The following is a 17,224-nucleotide window of genomic DNA, read 5'->3' as shown; positions in this document are numbered from 1 at the left end:
TTTACGGTTTATTATGTAGCATTTTCTTGGAGTTTAAAAGAAAATTCAAATAAAAAAGGAGACATATGTCAGTTTTTATTGTTAACGTTTTTATTTACAAACACGTTATTATTTTTGTCGTTCACAATTAAATTGTTTTTATTAGGTTTTGTTAAGCGATTTTAGAAAATATTGAAAAATATGATTCACATATTTTTCTGTTTTTCATAACATATTATAAAGTATAATATATTTTAACATATATAATGTACATTTGCAAAATTAAAAATGGTAAAGTCATGTAATCTTCAGTTTTTTCATTATAAACTTTGGATTTTAAATATTTTTAATTTTTTAATGAAAAAAGTAAACATTTTAATATATTTATCTTTACATTTTTTAATACATTTTATGTAATTTTATTTTAGTTGAAACATTACATTATATGAATTTTACAAAGTTATAGTTTGTACATTTATTTGTTTTATTTAGTATACTAAATATTGTTATTGAAAAAAATGAAATATATTAAATAATTTACAATTTTTTTTCACAAAGATATTTTTGTATCATATTTTCTTAATCAAACATTGGTATATTGGTTACACATTTGCAATATTCCGATTCTAATATGTTGAAGAAGAGTACATTTTAAATATATATATATATATATTCTTATATTTTTTGTTTTTCAATAATATAATATTTAATATATGTTGTAAATTTTTTGTACATTTTTAACAAAAAATAAAAATATACATTTCATTTTTTGGATCTTTTTGGATTATTTCTCCATTGCTTTTTTTGAAAAAAAACGTATTGACATTTTCCATTTAACAACAACAAATGGTACAGTGCAGCATTGTATCAGGTAGCAGACATGGTGTATCATATGATTATACATAGGTTGTTCATCAATAACATAGGGCATCATTAGGATGGAGGGCGGCATCCTCACGGTGAAAGGGACCGCCCGCCATAATGGCGGGGGTCCAGTGGGTGCAATTAGGATGCGCCCACCACAGTGGCAGGTGCATCCCGTATTTTTAACATTGCTGAAGCACCGCCCGCCGCAATGCTAAAAATACATGTTGTGCTTTTCAAAGCACAACGTGCCTGCCACGTTGTACTTTGAAAGGCAGGGGGTACCATAGGTACCATAGGTACCCCCCATGTGCACCCTCCACCACCCCGGAGTCCATGGGGCCCTCAATGGGCCCCCCCAAGCAGACTCCGCATGCCTTCAGGTGGCGGAATTGCCACCACGGAAAAGCATCCACAAATGCACATTGTAATATGGCTAGCGGTGTCTGAAAGACACCACCACCATATTGAGCCCTTTTCCTCCCGGTCGACATGTCGACCGGGCGCAAAAGCGGCAGACGGTCTTTCCGTACGCCGCGGACCCCCCGGCCATAATAATATGGCGAGGGGTCTCTTCTACAGGGATGGCGGGCGGATTTCCCCCACCGGGCTGGCGGTGACTACAGCCGGCCCGGCGGGGCAATCCGCCCGCCTTCCTAATGGTGCCCTAGTTAGCCACATGCACCCTTGAACGCTTTTGTCTATATTTCTGTTCAGTACACATGTAGCTCATTGTACCCTGTCTTTTAAATACTGACATCTGACAGTGATTCTTCTTATGAAGGCTCACAAATACAGCCTCGGAAAGCATTCCATTTGCCCCATACTCGTGTCCATTCTTTTGAGCATTCCCTACGTACAAAGATGGCTGTTTCTGTCACCATAGCATTGTCCATATCGTGACACCATTGTAATGGCTAGGAATCTGCCTCGATCCCCAGTGTAATGCTATTTTATGCTTTGCCACCTTCTTCCCTAGTATTGCCATTGCACGAGCCACGTGATTGAGGTTTGTAGGTTCCCAGATGTTGAGTAGGCATCTTTGGGTTCTGGCAAAACCGTGACTCCTGTGACCTGAGAAATAGTAGTCATAACCGCCTCCCAGTACTGTGTGATTTTTGAGCAGTCCCAGATCATGTGAAAGAATGTGCCTGATATGCCACGATGTCTCAGGTGTGTGTCTGCAGTGCCCAGTTTATGCAAAAGTGATCGGGTGAAGGAAGTGTGGTGCAAAACCTTTATTTGTATTAGTTTCAGTTTTGACGGAATAGCAACCTCCTTGTGGGACACAATTGCCATCTGCCAGTTTGTTTCATCCAGTGTGCCCAGCTCTGTTTCCCATCGCTCCTTAAGGGCTGCTGTGGGTTCGGCTGATTGTTTATTATTTTGCTGTAGGTTTGGGAAATGGCTTTTTTACTTAAATGATCTGTCAGGAGCCTACCCCCAAGAGGTGAGACCTCCGGTAATTGAGTGCCTGATGGATTTGTTCCCATGAGGGCATGTCTGACCTGCATATACCTGCAGATTAGATTTCCATTTGCACAAGATCATTGATGGCCTGCAATTGAGTAAATGGGACAACCTCGCCTTTGTTCCAGATGTCTCCCACCCTCGAGATTCCAATCAGATCCCACTGTTTGAACCCCTTAGTATTTCTTAATTTGCCCAAGCTTCTGGTTTCCCATAAGGGCTTGGCCTGTGTTATGACTCCATCCCATCCCATCGCTCTTTGTGCCTGAAACTAGATCCGGAAGGTGTGTGCTGTTGGGCCTGTGAGCGTTGCCTGTCTAGATTTATTGTATAATGTCCTCATTAGACCTTCTGCTTCTGAGAGGTTTCTATCCATCCGAAACGGTGGTTCATCTTGCGGTGTGTGTAGCCACTGGTTAATTAAAGTGTGCTTCGACTCCCAGTAGTATGTTTTCATGGTTGGAGGACAATACCACCATCATACCAGCTTCTTCCTAGTTTATGTTGAGCTATACAGGCCGATCTTCCGTCCCATAGCAGATTGGTCACTTCGGTGTTTATCGCTATAAAGTATGGAGGGGAGACCGGGAACGGTGTATTCTGCAGGTATATAAAAATCTGGAAAGCACTATAATTTTAAAGAAGGCTGCTCTCCCCAATAGCGTGAGTGGTAGTGAGCGCCAGTGTTTGACTTCACGGCTAAATCGCGCCAGTGGCTGTGCAAGGTTCTTGGCGATAAAGCATGCCTTGTGATGTGTTATATATATGCCTAGATATTTATACACCAACAGCAACTTGTATTGCGCATTGATGTGGGAGCTTTGGCGGTAATCCATGTAGTAAATAGAAAAGCAATTTTGCCCAGTTTATGATGTAACCAGAGACTCTCCCATTTGCAGCGCATATGTCCAGTAGGCAATTAATGGAACGTGCTGGGGATGCTAGATATAGTAGTATATCATCTGCATATAACAAGATATGGTCTTCCCACCCCATTGACCACCTCAGACCGCAGATGACCAGCTACTGTTGTATCCATGCCGCTAAGGGCTCCAATACCAATGCGAAGAGAAGCAGCGACAGGGGGCAGCCCAGTCTTGTCCCTCTACCCAGAGGGAAGTCCATCAATATGCGGCCATTTGCCACTACTTGTGCCAGTGGTTTTGTGTATAACAGCTGCACCCATGCGCAGAATTTTGGGCCAAAACCCAAGTGTCGGAGCACCGCAAAAAGGAAGGGCCATTCAACCAAGTCAAATGCCATGCAGGCGTTTAGGGACAGTATGAACGCACCCCCCTCAATAGTATCTCTGTGCGCCATGTGTTATGTAATCGCCTTAAATTAAGCGCTGTGTTTCGGTTCGGCATAAATCCGAATTGATCCAGATAAATTAGTGTTGTGAGGTATGGTTGTACTTGTATTGCTAATGCTTTAGCCAGTATTTTGGCTTCCGCATTTATGAATCAGATCGGCCTGTAAGACGTGGATTCCTGCGGCGGTTTGCCCGGTTTGTGTATTGTAACTATCGTCGCTAGGCGCTGATCCTTTGGTAGTTCCCCCATCTCCAAACTATCTACATACATGTTAAGCAGGTGTGGTACAAGCTGTGGCGCCATCCTTTTATAGAGTTCCACAGGTATGCCGTTGGGCACCAGAGCTTTACCCGTATGTAATGCCCCTATTGCAACTGTGAGTTTGTCACCTGTCAGGTCGGCCTCCAAAGCCTGTGCTGCCTGCTGTGGTAACGTAATCATTTGTATTTCTTTATGGAAGGCTAGATTGTCTTGTATTGTGGCTTTGGCCATAGGTGTATATACTTGTTTAAAATACGTTGCTAATGTGTCTACTGTTTGTTGTGGTTCTGTGGTTATCATCCCAGTGTCCATCCGAAGCTGTGCCACCCATCTGCTCACACTTTCTTTCCTGTCTAGCCAGGCTAGAAGCTTGCCAGCTTTGTCACCTAGCTCGTAAACAGTGTGCTGTGTATTGGTGAGTTTGGATTTTGCCTCCTCACATTCATATGCCCTGTATTCCTGTTGTATTAATGCAGCTTATGTGCAATAGTTTCATTGGTGTCTGTGGCGTGGTCAACTTCTGCCTGTGATGCTTTCTGTTTTATGGCCTCAATCTGTTGACGTTAGACCCGTTTATGTCCCACAATTAAGGAAATAGCCTGCCCCGTAGCACTGTTTTATATGCCTCCCACAAAGCCGTCGGAGACGAAACTGTGTGTTTATTTTCCACAAAGTATTGATTTGTTTTCTTGAGAAGGACCTTACAATCTAGCCGTTTTTAAGATAGCCCAGGTATATAGGAAATATACAGCATACAGCATTGCCCTGCGTTGTGTGATGTATATGTAATAAGTACTGGTGAGTCATCCGAAATGCCCCTTGGTAAGTGTGGGACCTCTATTACTCTTTCGAGCCCTGATGCCAATCCAAATATGTAGTTAATCCTTGAAAGGCTGTTATGTATATCCGAGTGAAAGGTGTATTGCTGCTCTTGTGGGTGCTGGGTGTGCCAGACATCAATGAGACCAAGGGCACCAGTGAATTCTAGTAATTTGAGGTGTGCGCTATTGGGATCTCTGGGGGTCTGTCTGTCTATGGATGCGTCCATTGTAGCATTGAAGTCACCCCCATAATAAATTCTTCCTGCGGGAGAGACAGTAGGAATTTTCCCAGATCTGGGAAGGATGTCTTGTGCAGTGTCGGTAGGATGTACATTGAGACTAGGTTATAGGATCGCCCTTCCCATTGACAAGCTATCGCCGCAAATCGGCCAATTCCATCAGTCCAAGATCCCTTCAGTATTAGAAGGAAGCGTTTATTAACCGAAATCCCCACACCCTGAGAGTTGGAGGTAAAATTTTAATGAACTGCCATTTTGTACCTCCATCTATCCAGGGCCTTGCATGATGAGCCCACCAAGTGTGATTTCTGTATCAGCGTTTAGGTTTAATGTATTTAAGAACCATTATTTTCCCACCCAGACCATTTACATTCCAGGATATGCACTGGGCCAGGGACAGACTGATTTGCATATAGCCAGGTTCTGAGCTGGGATGGGGCAGTGAGATAAATAACGGTGATGGATCAAGCCCTGATCTTTGGACTGGGTAAGAGTGGTCTGCTCAATTCAGACACTCTGTTCATCACCACCCCCTTTTGTAAATCGATTTTGGCCACTATAGGTGTGGCAGGGTATACTCAGACATGAGTCCCTTTCTCACTGCTCCATCAGGATTCAAGCAAGCCGGGCCGAAGAGGCTGAAATGCCAGAAACCGGTCCCCGGTAGCTTGTCTCCTTTCTGGTAAAGAATTGGCTTGGTAGTTTAGTCTGCCCTGTTCCCATGATGCACTGGGCCAGGGACAGACTGATTTGCATATAGCCAGGTTCTGAGCTGGGATGGGGCAGTGAGATAAATAACGGTGATGGATCAAGCCCTGATCTTTGGACTGGGTAAGAGTGGTCTGCTCAATTCAGACACTCTGTTCATCACCACCCCCTTTTGTAAATCGATTTTGGCCACTATAGGTGTGGCAGGGTATACTCATACATGAGTCCCTTTCTCACTGCTCCATCAGGATTCAAGCAAGCCGGGCCGAAGAGGCTGAAATGCCAGAAACCGGTCCCCGGTAGCTTGTCTCCTTTCTGGTAAAGAATTGGCTTGGTAGTTTAGTCTGCCCTGTTCCCATGATGCACTGGGCCAGGGACAGACTGATTTGCATATAGCCAGGTTCTGAGCTGGGATGGGGCAGTGAGATAAATAACGGTGATGGATCAAGCCCTGATCTTTGGACTGGGTAAGAGTGGTCTGCTCAATTCAGACACTCTGTTCATCACCACCCCCTTTTGTAAATCGATTTTGGCCACTATAGGTGTGGCAGGGTATACTCAGACATGAGTCCCTTTCTCACTGCTCCATCAGGATTCAAGCAAGCCGGGCCGAAGAGGCTGAAATGCCAGAAACCGGTCCCCGGTAGCTTGTCTCCTTTCTGGTAAAGAATTGGCTTGGTAGTTTAGTCTGCCCTGTTCCCATGATGCACTGGGCCAGGGACAGACTGATTTGCATATAGCCAGGTTCTGAGCTGGGATGGGGCAGTGAGATAAATAACGGTGATGGATCAAGCCCTGATCTTTGGACTGGGTAAGAGTGGTCTGCTCAATTCAGACACTCTGTTCATCACCACCCCCTTTTGTAAATCGATTTTGGCCACTATAGGTGTGGCAGGGTATACTCAGACATGAGTCCCTTTCTCACTGCTCCATCAGGATTCAAGCAAGCCGGGCCGAAGAGGCTGAAATGCCAGAAACCGGTCCCCGGTAGCTTGTCTCCTTTCTGGTAAAGAATTGGCTTGGTAGTTTAGTCTGCCCTGTTCCCATGATGCACTGGGCCAGGGACAGACTGATTTGCATATAGCCAGGTTCTGAGCTGGGATGGGGCAGTGAGATAAATAACGGTGATGGATCAAGCCCTGATCTTTGGACTGGGTAAGAGTGGTCTGCTCAATTCAGACACTCTGTTCATCACCACCCCCTTTTGTAAATCGATTTTGGCCACTATAGGTGTGGCAGGGTATACTCAGACATGAGTCCCTTTCTCACTGCTCCATCAGGATTCAAGCAAGCCGGGCCGAAGAGGCTGAAATGCCAGAAACCGGTCCCCGGTAGCTTGTCTCCTTTCTGGTAAAGAATTGGCTTGGTAGTTTAGTCTGCCCTGTTCCCATGATGCACTGGGCCAGGGACAGACTGATTTGCATATAGCCAGGTTCTGAGCTGGGATGGGGCAGTGAGATAAATAACGGTGATGGATCAAGCCCTGATCTTTGGACTGGGTAAGAGTGGTCTGCTCAATTCAGACACTCTGTTCATCACCACCCCCTTTTGTAAATCGATTTTGGCCACTATAGGTGTGGCAGGGTATACTCAGACATGAGTCCCTTTCTCACTGCTCCATCAGGATTCAAGCAAGCCGGGCCGAAGAGGCTGAAATGCCAGAAACCGGTCCCCGGTAGCTTGTCTCCTTTCTGGTAAAGAATTGGCTTGGTAGTTTAGTCTGCCCTGTTCCCATGATGCACTGGGCCAGGGACAGACTGATTTGCATATAGCCAGGTTCTGAGCTGGGATGGGGCAGTGAGATAAATAACGGTGATGGATCAAGCCCTGATCTTTGGACTGGGTAAGAGTGGTCTGCTCAATTCAGACACTCTGTTCATCACCACCCCCTTTTGTAAATCGATTTTGGCCACTATAGGTGTGGCAGGGTATACTCAGACATGAGTCCCTTTCTCACTGCTCCATCAGGATTCAAGCAAGCCGGGCCGAAGAGGCTGAAATGCCAGAAACCGGTCCCCGGTAGCTTGTCTCCTTTCTGGTAAAGAATTGGCTTGGTAGTTTAGTCTGCCCTGTTCCCATGATGCACTGGGCCAGGGACAGACTGATTTGCATATAGCCAGGTTCTGAGCTGGGATGGGGCAGTGAGATAAATAACGGTGATGGATCAAGCCCTGATCTTTGGACTGGGTAAGAGTGGTCTGCTCAATTCAGACACTCTGTTCATCACCACCCCCTTTTGTAAATCACTTTCTGTTTTATGGCCTCAATCTGTTGACGTTAGACCCGTTTATGTCCCACAATTAAGGAAATAGCCTGCCCCGTAGCACTGTTTTATATGCCTCCCACAAAGCCGTCGGAGACGAAACTGTGTGTTTATTTTCCACAAAGTATTGATTTGTTTTCTTGAGAAGGACCTTACAATCTAGCCGTTTTTAAGATAGCCCAGGTATATAGGAAATATACAGCATTGCCCTGCGTTGTGTGATTTATATGTAATAAGTACTGGTGAGTCATCCGAAATGCCCCTTGGTAAGTGTGGGACCTCTATTACTCTTTCGAGCCCTGATGCCAATCCAAATATGTAGTTAATCCTTGAAAGGCTGTTATGTATATCCGAGTGAAAGGTGTATTGCTGCTCTTGTGGGTGCTGGGTGTGCCAGACATCAATGAGACCAAGGGCACCAGTGAATTCTAGTAATTTGAGGTGTGCGCTATTGGGATCTCTGGGGGTCTGTCTGTCTATGAATGCGTCCATTGTAGCATTGAAGTCACCCCCATAATAAATTCTTCCTGCGGGAGAGACAGTAGGAATTTTCCCAGATCTGGGAAGGATGTCTTGTGCAGTGTCGGTAGGATGTACATTGAGACTAGGTTATAGGATCGCCCTTCCCATTGACAAGCTATCGCCGCAAATCGGCCAATTCCATCAGTCCAAGATCCCTTCAGTATTAGAAGGAAGCGTTTATTAACCGAAATCCCCACACCCTGAGAGTTGGAGGTAAAATTTTAATGAACTGCCATTTTGTACCTCCATCTATCCAGGGCCTTGCATGATGAGCCCACCAAGTGTGATTTCTGTATCAGCGTTTAGGTTTAATGTATTTAAGAACCATTATTTTCCCACCCAGACCATTTACATTCCAGGATATCGCAGTGAAAGGAAGGTGTGACATCTCGGGGGTCGAATACGCTGTGGCGGGGTCGCCTGTGTAAAGTGTTACTGTGCAGTTTTCCACATGCAGTGGAGGGGCATCTCGTGCTGCCTGCAGAATTGTATCTCAGTCCCAGAAGTTGAAGATACAGGCTAGGATGGGTCTAGGTGGGCCCCCGGTCGGGCCCTCCCTCCCAGTACCCGATGGGCCCTTTTCACCGAGAAGAAGCTGGACAGCCCACGTGGTTGCAATTGAGTTTTGACTAGGTCTTCTATGAGATCCAGGGCCAGCCCCCTGACGCCCTCCTGTACTCCGACCAGGCATATGCTGTTCCGCCTCGATCTTCCTTCCTCATCCTTTAGCTTGTTTGCTATTTGTTTCATTACAATTTCCAGTTGTCTCACCTGTCTTTGCAAAGCTGCAGTGTCCGTTGAAAGAGCTGTGTTGGTGTTCTCCACCTCCATGATCTTTGCATTAATTTTCAAGTCGTGTGTGGCTGACTATATGGGGTGGTGGCGATGTGAGGGCAGTTACTTTGGGGAGTGTACCCACAATCGTGCAGCGTCAACACCGTGGGAAGTAATGTGGGGCCCCAGCTCGGGCCTGTATGCTGCGCTTTCATCTTGCACTCTTATTTGATGTGTTCTCGGGTCGGCAATTCGAGTGGCATCCAGCGGGGCTTGTCTCACTGTAAATGTGCATACTCCCTGAGTTCTGCACCTTCTGCGGGGGTTCAGGCTGATCACCCCCTCATTTCGGGTGGCGTCTTATTTACTCGAGGCCCTGGCGCACTTTCATCTGGTGGGCCGCGGCGCCGCCCCTCAATGTAAATCACTGCTGGAGTCAAGCAGCGAGTTACAACCTTGACCAATCTGGACCATCCGCGCCCGATCACCCGGAGCAACCTCCATTGTTAGGCTTAAACACAGCCGCCGGATTATTGGCAGGATAATGTGTGGTGATCTCAGTCGTTCGCTAAGATCTTTGAGGCTGCGGCCATGTTCGTTGGCTGCTAGCCACGCCCCCTATTTCTCCATTGTTGTCTATGGAGAGAGACTTTTTTAATTTTTACTACGCAGCCATTTATTTCCATTTCCTCACTTTTCTGTCAATCTGTTTCATTTTAGTTCATTTTGGAAGATGGAGCCTCGCGGTTGGGAGCTGTGTTTCGTTGGTTAAGGTAAGGTTGATTTAATTTACTTTTAAGGTGGTTTTATTGTAAGGTCGAGGTAGTAGTAGTGTAGTTAGATTTGTTAAGGTGTTACATGTTCTTTTTTTGTAGTAAGGTGTTGTTTTGGTAGTTTAGTGTTTGTTGTGTTTGACAAAGTGTTGAAGTGCAGTAGAGTGTTGTATATTGTTAGTTATGTGTTGTGCAATTGTGTTATTTTGTTTTTATGTTTGAAATTAAAGTGTGTGGGTTTATATATGTTATTGTGGAATTGTATTGAATGCCTTTCTCTTTTTTTAAAAAAGAAAATGTATTTTGTTTCATTGAAACAAATTACTTTTTTATATTTCTTTTAAATTTTCGGGTTTGTTGGAGCATATTTTTTCCAGCAAATTTTTAGGTTTTTGAGGGTTTCAATATTAAGAGGATTGTGTCGTTGGAGCATTTTTTCTAAATTTGTATTTTTGCATTTTTATGGGCTTTCTGTTCTAATGGATTCGTGTTTCAATTTGTCTACTATGGATTTGTTTGTGTTTTAGGACCATCATGTGTGTGAATGGTTTCAGCAATTTAGCCTTTACTCATAGTGGTCAACAGGTGAGGAAAATTTGAGGCACAATGTTTACAATGTTCTTCTCATGCAGAGACATTCTCTGTTAGTTGTTTGATGTAAGGAATTTGTCTTTATACATGATCTCTACAGATTTTTTGTGCTTTAATTTGACTAGATAAACTGGAATATTTTGACTCCGGACACTGGGAATCAGTTTTGATTGCATGTGCATTGGCCCCCTAAACATGGTGAAATATTGGCCAACTTAACTATTGTACATAACATTTAGGTATGATAAAAAAGTGCACCTGTGACATTAATGTAAGATCTCTCATTTGGATTCATTTGTAGATTCAAACCACTAACATGAGTGACTTTAAAAGCATGAATTCCGACATTTAATAAACTTTACAATGCTGGGAGCAAACCTGTGGAAATCACATGTCAAAGGAAACCATTCTTCATTTTTGACATTAGCTAACATACCTATGAGTTGTGCTTTAAAGCCTATGAGGTCAGGGTGTATAATGTCCAAAAGTGAGCCATGGCTTATATTTAGATTGGTTTGCCACTGCATTGAAAGATTTTAAAACCTCTCTTTCACAGACAAGGCTGTAGAATCAATCACATGTATTTAAAGCCTACTTATGAATAAAGGGTATAATTTTCAAAAGATGACTTTAGAAATAGCTACATAAATCATCCAGGTCCAAGTGTAAGAGTTATCTGCCATTTAATGAAGTATAGTAGCTTTTGCACTGCCTATAATTAACTCTTTAATAAGGTGTAAAATAACTTTCTGTGAAAGAGAATAGGCTGGATATTGTTTAGATCAGTAGTTCTTATCATGTTGACATTTGTGGACCCCACTGAATCACTATTGAAAGCTGGACACCCTTACCTAAGCACATTTTATGAATCGAACCTCAAAAAGATACACATTTACAGAAACAAATATACATAGATGAGGAAATCCTCTGTTTATTTCACAAACAATAACATATGCACACAATTACATTTAGATTTTAATGGAAGGTTGGAGTTTCTCAAGATGTGGCTTTGTTTCTGAGAGAGTGATTACAGGTTTGGGGGTCCATTGGACCGCCGGACTCGTGGTGGCAGCCCCTGGATTGCGAGACTTGCGGTACACCTACCATATTATGATTATGGCAGGGGGCCCACTAAAGGCCACCCACAACGACTGAGGAGCATGGCTCATGTGGCTTTGGCATGGTGGTAAGAGGCCCAAATATGCTGGCAATGCCACTGCAGCACCACTGAACATATTAGACGTTTACTCACCACCACAGTTGTCATGGCTGTGGGGCCACCATGAAAACTTTGGCAGAGAGGAAACAATGGTGTTCCTACAGGGACCCCTGTTTCCTCAGGGCCACAAGGTGCCTGCAGGGGGCACAGTCCATGCCGTGTAGGAACAACATCTGGCCTTTTCATGGGCACCGCCCTGGGACTGCCAAAGTACTGCTTGCCAGACACAAGGAAACTTGTAATCTGGCAGGTGGTGTCAGTAAGGTTTGGTGGTATGGGAGCAGAGCACTGGCCTGGTGGCTCGGCTCTAACACCGTAAAAGTCATAATTAGGCCCTAAGACTCTAGAATATCATGTTGACATTTTTATTCCTAATGCATGCTCTCTTTTTACTACTGCTTTAATTGAGTTCACCGGTTGTCCATACTGATGTTTGCTGTATTTGCCAAGTGCCTACAAGTCAAGCTAGGAAAGCTGTAGTAACCTTATTCTTGTTAAAACCTTTCTACCACTACTTGTTTCACTGGTTCCCTTGCTGGCACATACTTTGTCAACAAGTGTGTCTCTATTGTAATCAAAATTGGCCATAATTACACACTGTGATTAATAGTATGTATGAAGTTCAAAATGTAACCACACTAAACCCAGTGATTAACTGGAGGAGGGAACTAGAGGCAAAGGGTGGTAGGAGCAGGCCAGCCTCCAACACAACATGTTCAACACAAATGGGGCGCTCCCAGGATAGTGACCGAAGGTGTTCAAGGATAATATGTGAGTGTGGACATCTCACAAAAAGGGAAGAACTGGCCTCATACACCACCTGGTGTCTTAGCTTCATCATCGCCCGTCCCCGCCCTTTAGAAACTCAGTTTGATAGAAGGCGCGCATTCTCCTGATGACAGGGATGCACTTCTAAACTAAGGGGGTCATTAGGATGGCGGACGGAAGGACGTCCGCCGGCCTGAAGTAGGCGGAAAATGACTTTTTCCAGTCCACCAGCCGCGGCCAGTCCGTCCGCCACATTAGGATGGGAAGCACTGTCAAATTTACGTAGGCTGCGGAAGAACAAGCACCGCCGCAGAAATACACCCGACCCCGTGGCGGACGTAACCAACAAGAGACACCGCCGTACGGAATGACGTCTCCGACCGTCCACGTAATTACGATAGCGGATAAGACACAGCAAATCGCAGTGGAAAAACCACCAGCCTGAACACGACGGATTCACCACAGTGGAGAGCCAAAACATTGCAGAGAGATACCCACCACAGGCAGATCTCCGTCATGGACCCAGCTCTGAACGCATTTCGATCCTCTTCATGCTCCACCACCACCAAGTCATGGACCGTCGCTGACGACAACGCAGGTATGCAAACACAACAATCACTGCCGGAAGGGGAGTACCTGCCAGGGCTGTGACGTGGGGAGGGTGGGTGCATGTTGGGGGAAAGGGCATTTACGATACCACCAATATATCAACAATGCAAGTAGACAACCAGGAATGACACACAGAAACCACTACACACAAATAAATTGTTTTATTGAACATATTAGTAAATAACTCGTACAGTAGGCAGGAGCATGGGCACTGGATACAACAGAAAAGGCACATCTGAGGTAGCACATGAGAGGGCACAATGCAGCATCCTAACAGCAACAGCCCAGTGTTCGTAACAGAGCAGGTATAATCAGTGGCAGCACATGAGAGGGGCCAAGTGCCTCAACATTCCATGGCACACAGCAAGGACATCTCAGGCAGCACATGAGAGGGGTGAAGTGCATCAACAGTCCATGGCAAGGCACAGGTACAACAGAGGCAGCACATGAGAGGGGCCAAAATGCAGCATCCTAACAGCAAAAGGGCAGTGTTCGTAACAGAGCAGGTACATCTGAGGCAGCACATGAGAAGGCAGAATGTAGCATCCTAACAGCAACAGGTTATACTGTTCATAACAGAGCAGGTACATCAGAGGCAGCTTCATGAGAGGGGCAAGGAGCATCAATAGTCCATGGCAAGGCACAGAGCAGGTACATCAGAGGCAGCAAATGAGAGGGTTGAAGTGCATCAATAGTCCATGGCAAATAACAGGTACATGTGATGCAGCACATGAGAGGGGCACAGAGCATCAACAGTCCATTTCGAAGAACAGGTACATCAGAGGCAGCACATGCGAGGGGCCAAGTGCCTCAACAGTCCATGGCACACAGCAGGGACATCTGAGGCAGCACATGAGAGGGGCCAAGTGCATCAACAGTCCATGGCACACAGCAGGGACATCTGAGGCAGCACATGAGAGGGGCACAGAGCATCAACAGTCCATGGCAAAGAACAGGTACATCTGATGCTGCACATGAGAGGGGTACAGAGCATCAACAGTCCATGGCAAAGAACTGGTAAATCAGAGGCAGCACATGAGAGGGGCCAAGTGCCTCAACACTCCATGGCAAGGCACAGGTACATCAGAGGCAGCCCATGAGAGGGGCCAATTGCCTCAACAGTCCATGGCACACAGCAGGGACATCTGAGGAAGCACATGAGAGGGCAGAATGTAGCATCCTAACAGCAACAGGGCACTGTTCATAACAGAGCAGGTACATCAGAGGCAGCACATGAGAGGGGCACAGAGCATCAACAGTCCATGTCAAGGCACAGAGCAGGTACATCAGAGGCAGCACATGATAGGGGTTAAGTGCATCAACAGTCCATGGCACACAGCAGGGACATCTCAGGCAGCTCATGAGAGGGGCCAAGTGCATCAACAGTCCATGGCACACAGCAGGGAAATTTGAGGAAGCACATGAGAGGGCAGAATATAGCATCCTAACAGCAACAGGGCACTGTTCATAACAGAGCAGGTACATCAGAGGCAGCACATGAGAGGGCACAATGCAGCATTCTAACAGCAACAGGGCAGTGTTCACAACAGAGCAGGTACATCTGAGGCTGCACTTGAGAGGGGATAAGTGCATCAACAGCCCATGGCAAAGAACAGGTAAATCTGAGGCAGCACATGAGAGGGGCCTAGTGCCTCAACAATCCGTGGCACACAGCAGGGACATCTGAGGCAGCACATGAGAGGGGCCAAGTGCATCAACAGTCCATGGCAAAACAACAGGTACATCTGATGCAGCACATGAGAGGGGCACAGAGCATCAACAGTCCATGGCAAAGAACAGGTACATCTGATGCAGCACATGAGAGGGGCACAGAGCATCAACAGGCCATGGCAAAGAACTGGACATCTGATGCAGCACATGAGAGGAGCACAGAGCATCAACAGTCCATGGCAAAGAACAGGTACATCAGAGGCAGCACATGAGAGGGGCCAAGTGCCTCAACAGTCCATGGCACACAGCAGGGACGTCAGAGGCAGCACATGAGAGGGCACAATGCAGCATCCTAACAGCAACATGGCAGTGTTCACAACAGAGCAGGTACATGCCAGGGCTAGCACATAAAAGGGGATAAGTGCATCAACAGTCCATGGCAATGAACAGGTACATCTGAGGCAGCACATGAGAGGGGTCAAGTGCCTCAACAGTCCATGGCACACAGCAGGGACATCAGAGGCAGCACATGAGAGGGCACAATGCAGCATCTTAACAGCAACAGGGCAGTGTTCGTAACAGAGCAGGTACATCTGAGGCAGCACATGAGAGGGCATAATGTAGCATCCTAACAGCTACAGGGCATTGTTCGTAACAGAGCAGGTACATCAGAGGCAGCACAAGGACTTGTGTCAAGCAGCCCGTCCCATGGACATAAATAATGCAAGGGTGTTTACAATGGACTATCTACACACCAAGTAAAATGACATGTGAGTGATGAGAACAACACCTCACAGCACTGAATCTGGTGGACTGCTCGACCTAGTAGCCTCGGACACAGTGGCACAATCTGATACCGGATTGGGAGACACAGCCATAGGTCTAGTGTCTGAGCCATGAGCCATAGACCCAGACACACTGCCAGTACCAGAAACAGGAGTGTGGGACACAGCCACAGCTCTAGTGACTGACACATGAGCCATGGACCCAGACACACTGCCAGCACCAGAAACAGGAGTGTGGGACACAGCCACAGCTCTAGTGACTGACACATGAGCCATAGACCCAGACACACGGCCAGCACCAGATACAGGAGTGTGAGACACAGCCACAGCTCTAGTGACTCACACATGAGCCATAGACCCAGACACACTGCCAGGACATGACCGTGCACAGTGACCAACAAATACCATGCCAGCATCTGAGACATGAGAGTGGCGGACACACACATTGGTAGTACCTGAAACAGGAGAGGGCACAACTGACACAGTGGTACTACATGAGGCCTGACAGCGAACAACAGACACAGTGCTACTATCTGACACATGATAGTGAACTGCAGCTGACCCACTAGGACCACTGAGATGAGGAGCCACAGGGATGTATGGGCCAGGAGGCTGGGTGGCTCTGGGAGCTGGGGACAGCTGTACTTGAGCGACATAGGGGAGGGCAATTGTCACAGATTTGTGTCTCCGTTTCTTTGGGATATGGAAGGGCACCCTGGACAACACTGGACTGGTGAGTGGTGTGGCCTCATCATGAACATCACCCATCAAAGGTGGATCATGTGCTGGTGTGGGTCTGCTCTCTGGGTACGTGCTGGACCCTGCTTGACGTTTGCTGTGGCTACGCCTTCTGCCCTCTGCATCATGCGTAATGGGGGATACAACAACAGTGTACTCCTTCCTCTGCTTCTGCGGGGTGTGGATGGGAGTAGAGGTATGGGGGACTCCACCGCTGACACATGTGTTTTACGTTCCTTCTCCAACATCAGCCTCAGGGCATGCAGGGGTGATGTATGTCTGTCCTTGATGGAGCTTGTGTCCATGGGAGAACCCTTGGCCCTGGGAGTGCCTTGCCTGTAGGATGTGTCCTGTCTCTGGAATGTGCCTTGTCCTTTGTAGTGTCCCAGTCCTTAGTAGTGTGAATTTCCTTTGCAGTGTCCTTGTCCTTTGGAGTGTCCCTGGCCTTGGGAGGTGCCCTTTCCTTTGCTGTGTCCTTGTCCTTGGGAGTGTCCCTGGCCTTGGCAGGTACCCTTTCCTTTGCAGTGTCCTTGTCCCTGGGAGTGTCCCTGGCCTTGGGAGGTGCCCTTTCCTTTGCTGTGTCCTTGTCCTTGGGAGTGTCCCTGGCCTTGGGAGGTGCCCTTTCCTTTGCAGTGTCCTTGTCCCTGGGAGTGTCCCTGGCCTTGGCAGATGCCCTTTCCTTTGCTGTGTCTTTGTCCTTGGGAGTGTCCCTGTCCTTAGGAGCTTCCCTTTCCTTTGCAGTGTCCTTGTCCTTGGGAGTGTCCCTGGCCTTCGGAGGTGCCATTTTCTTTGCTGTGTCATTGTTCTTGGGAGTGTCCCTGGCCTTGGGAGGTGCCCTTGCCTTGGGAGTTCCTTT

The sequence above is a fragment of the Lissotriton vulgaris genome, chromosome 3_1 (genome assembly GCF_964263255.1).
Source record: "Lissotriton vulgaris chromosome 3_1, aLisVul1.2, whole genome shotgun sequence".
In the NCBI taxonomy this organism is placed as follows: Eukaryota; Metazoa; Chordata; class Amphibia; order Caudata; family Salamandridae; genus Lissotriton; species Lissotriton vulgaris.
Note: the sequence above shows the minus strand (reverse complement) of the source record.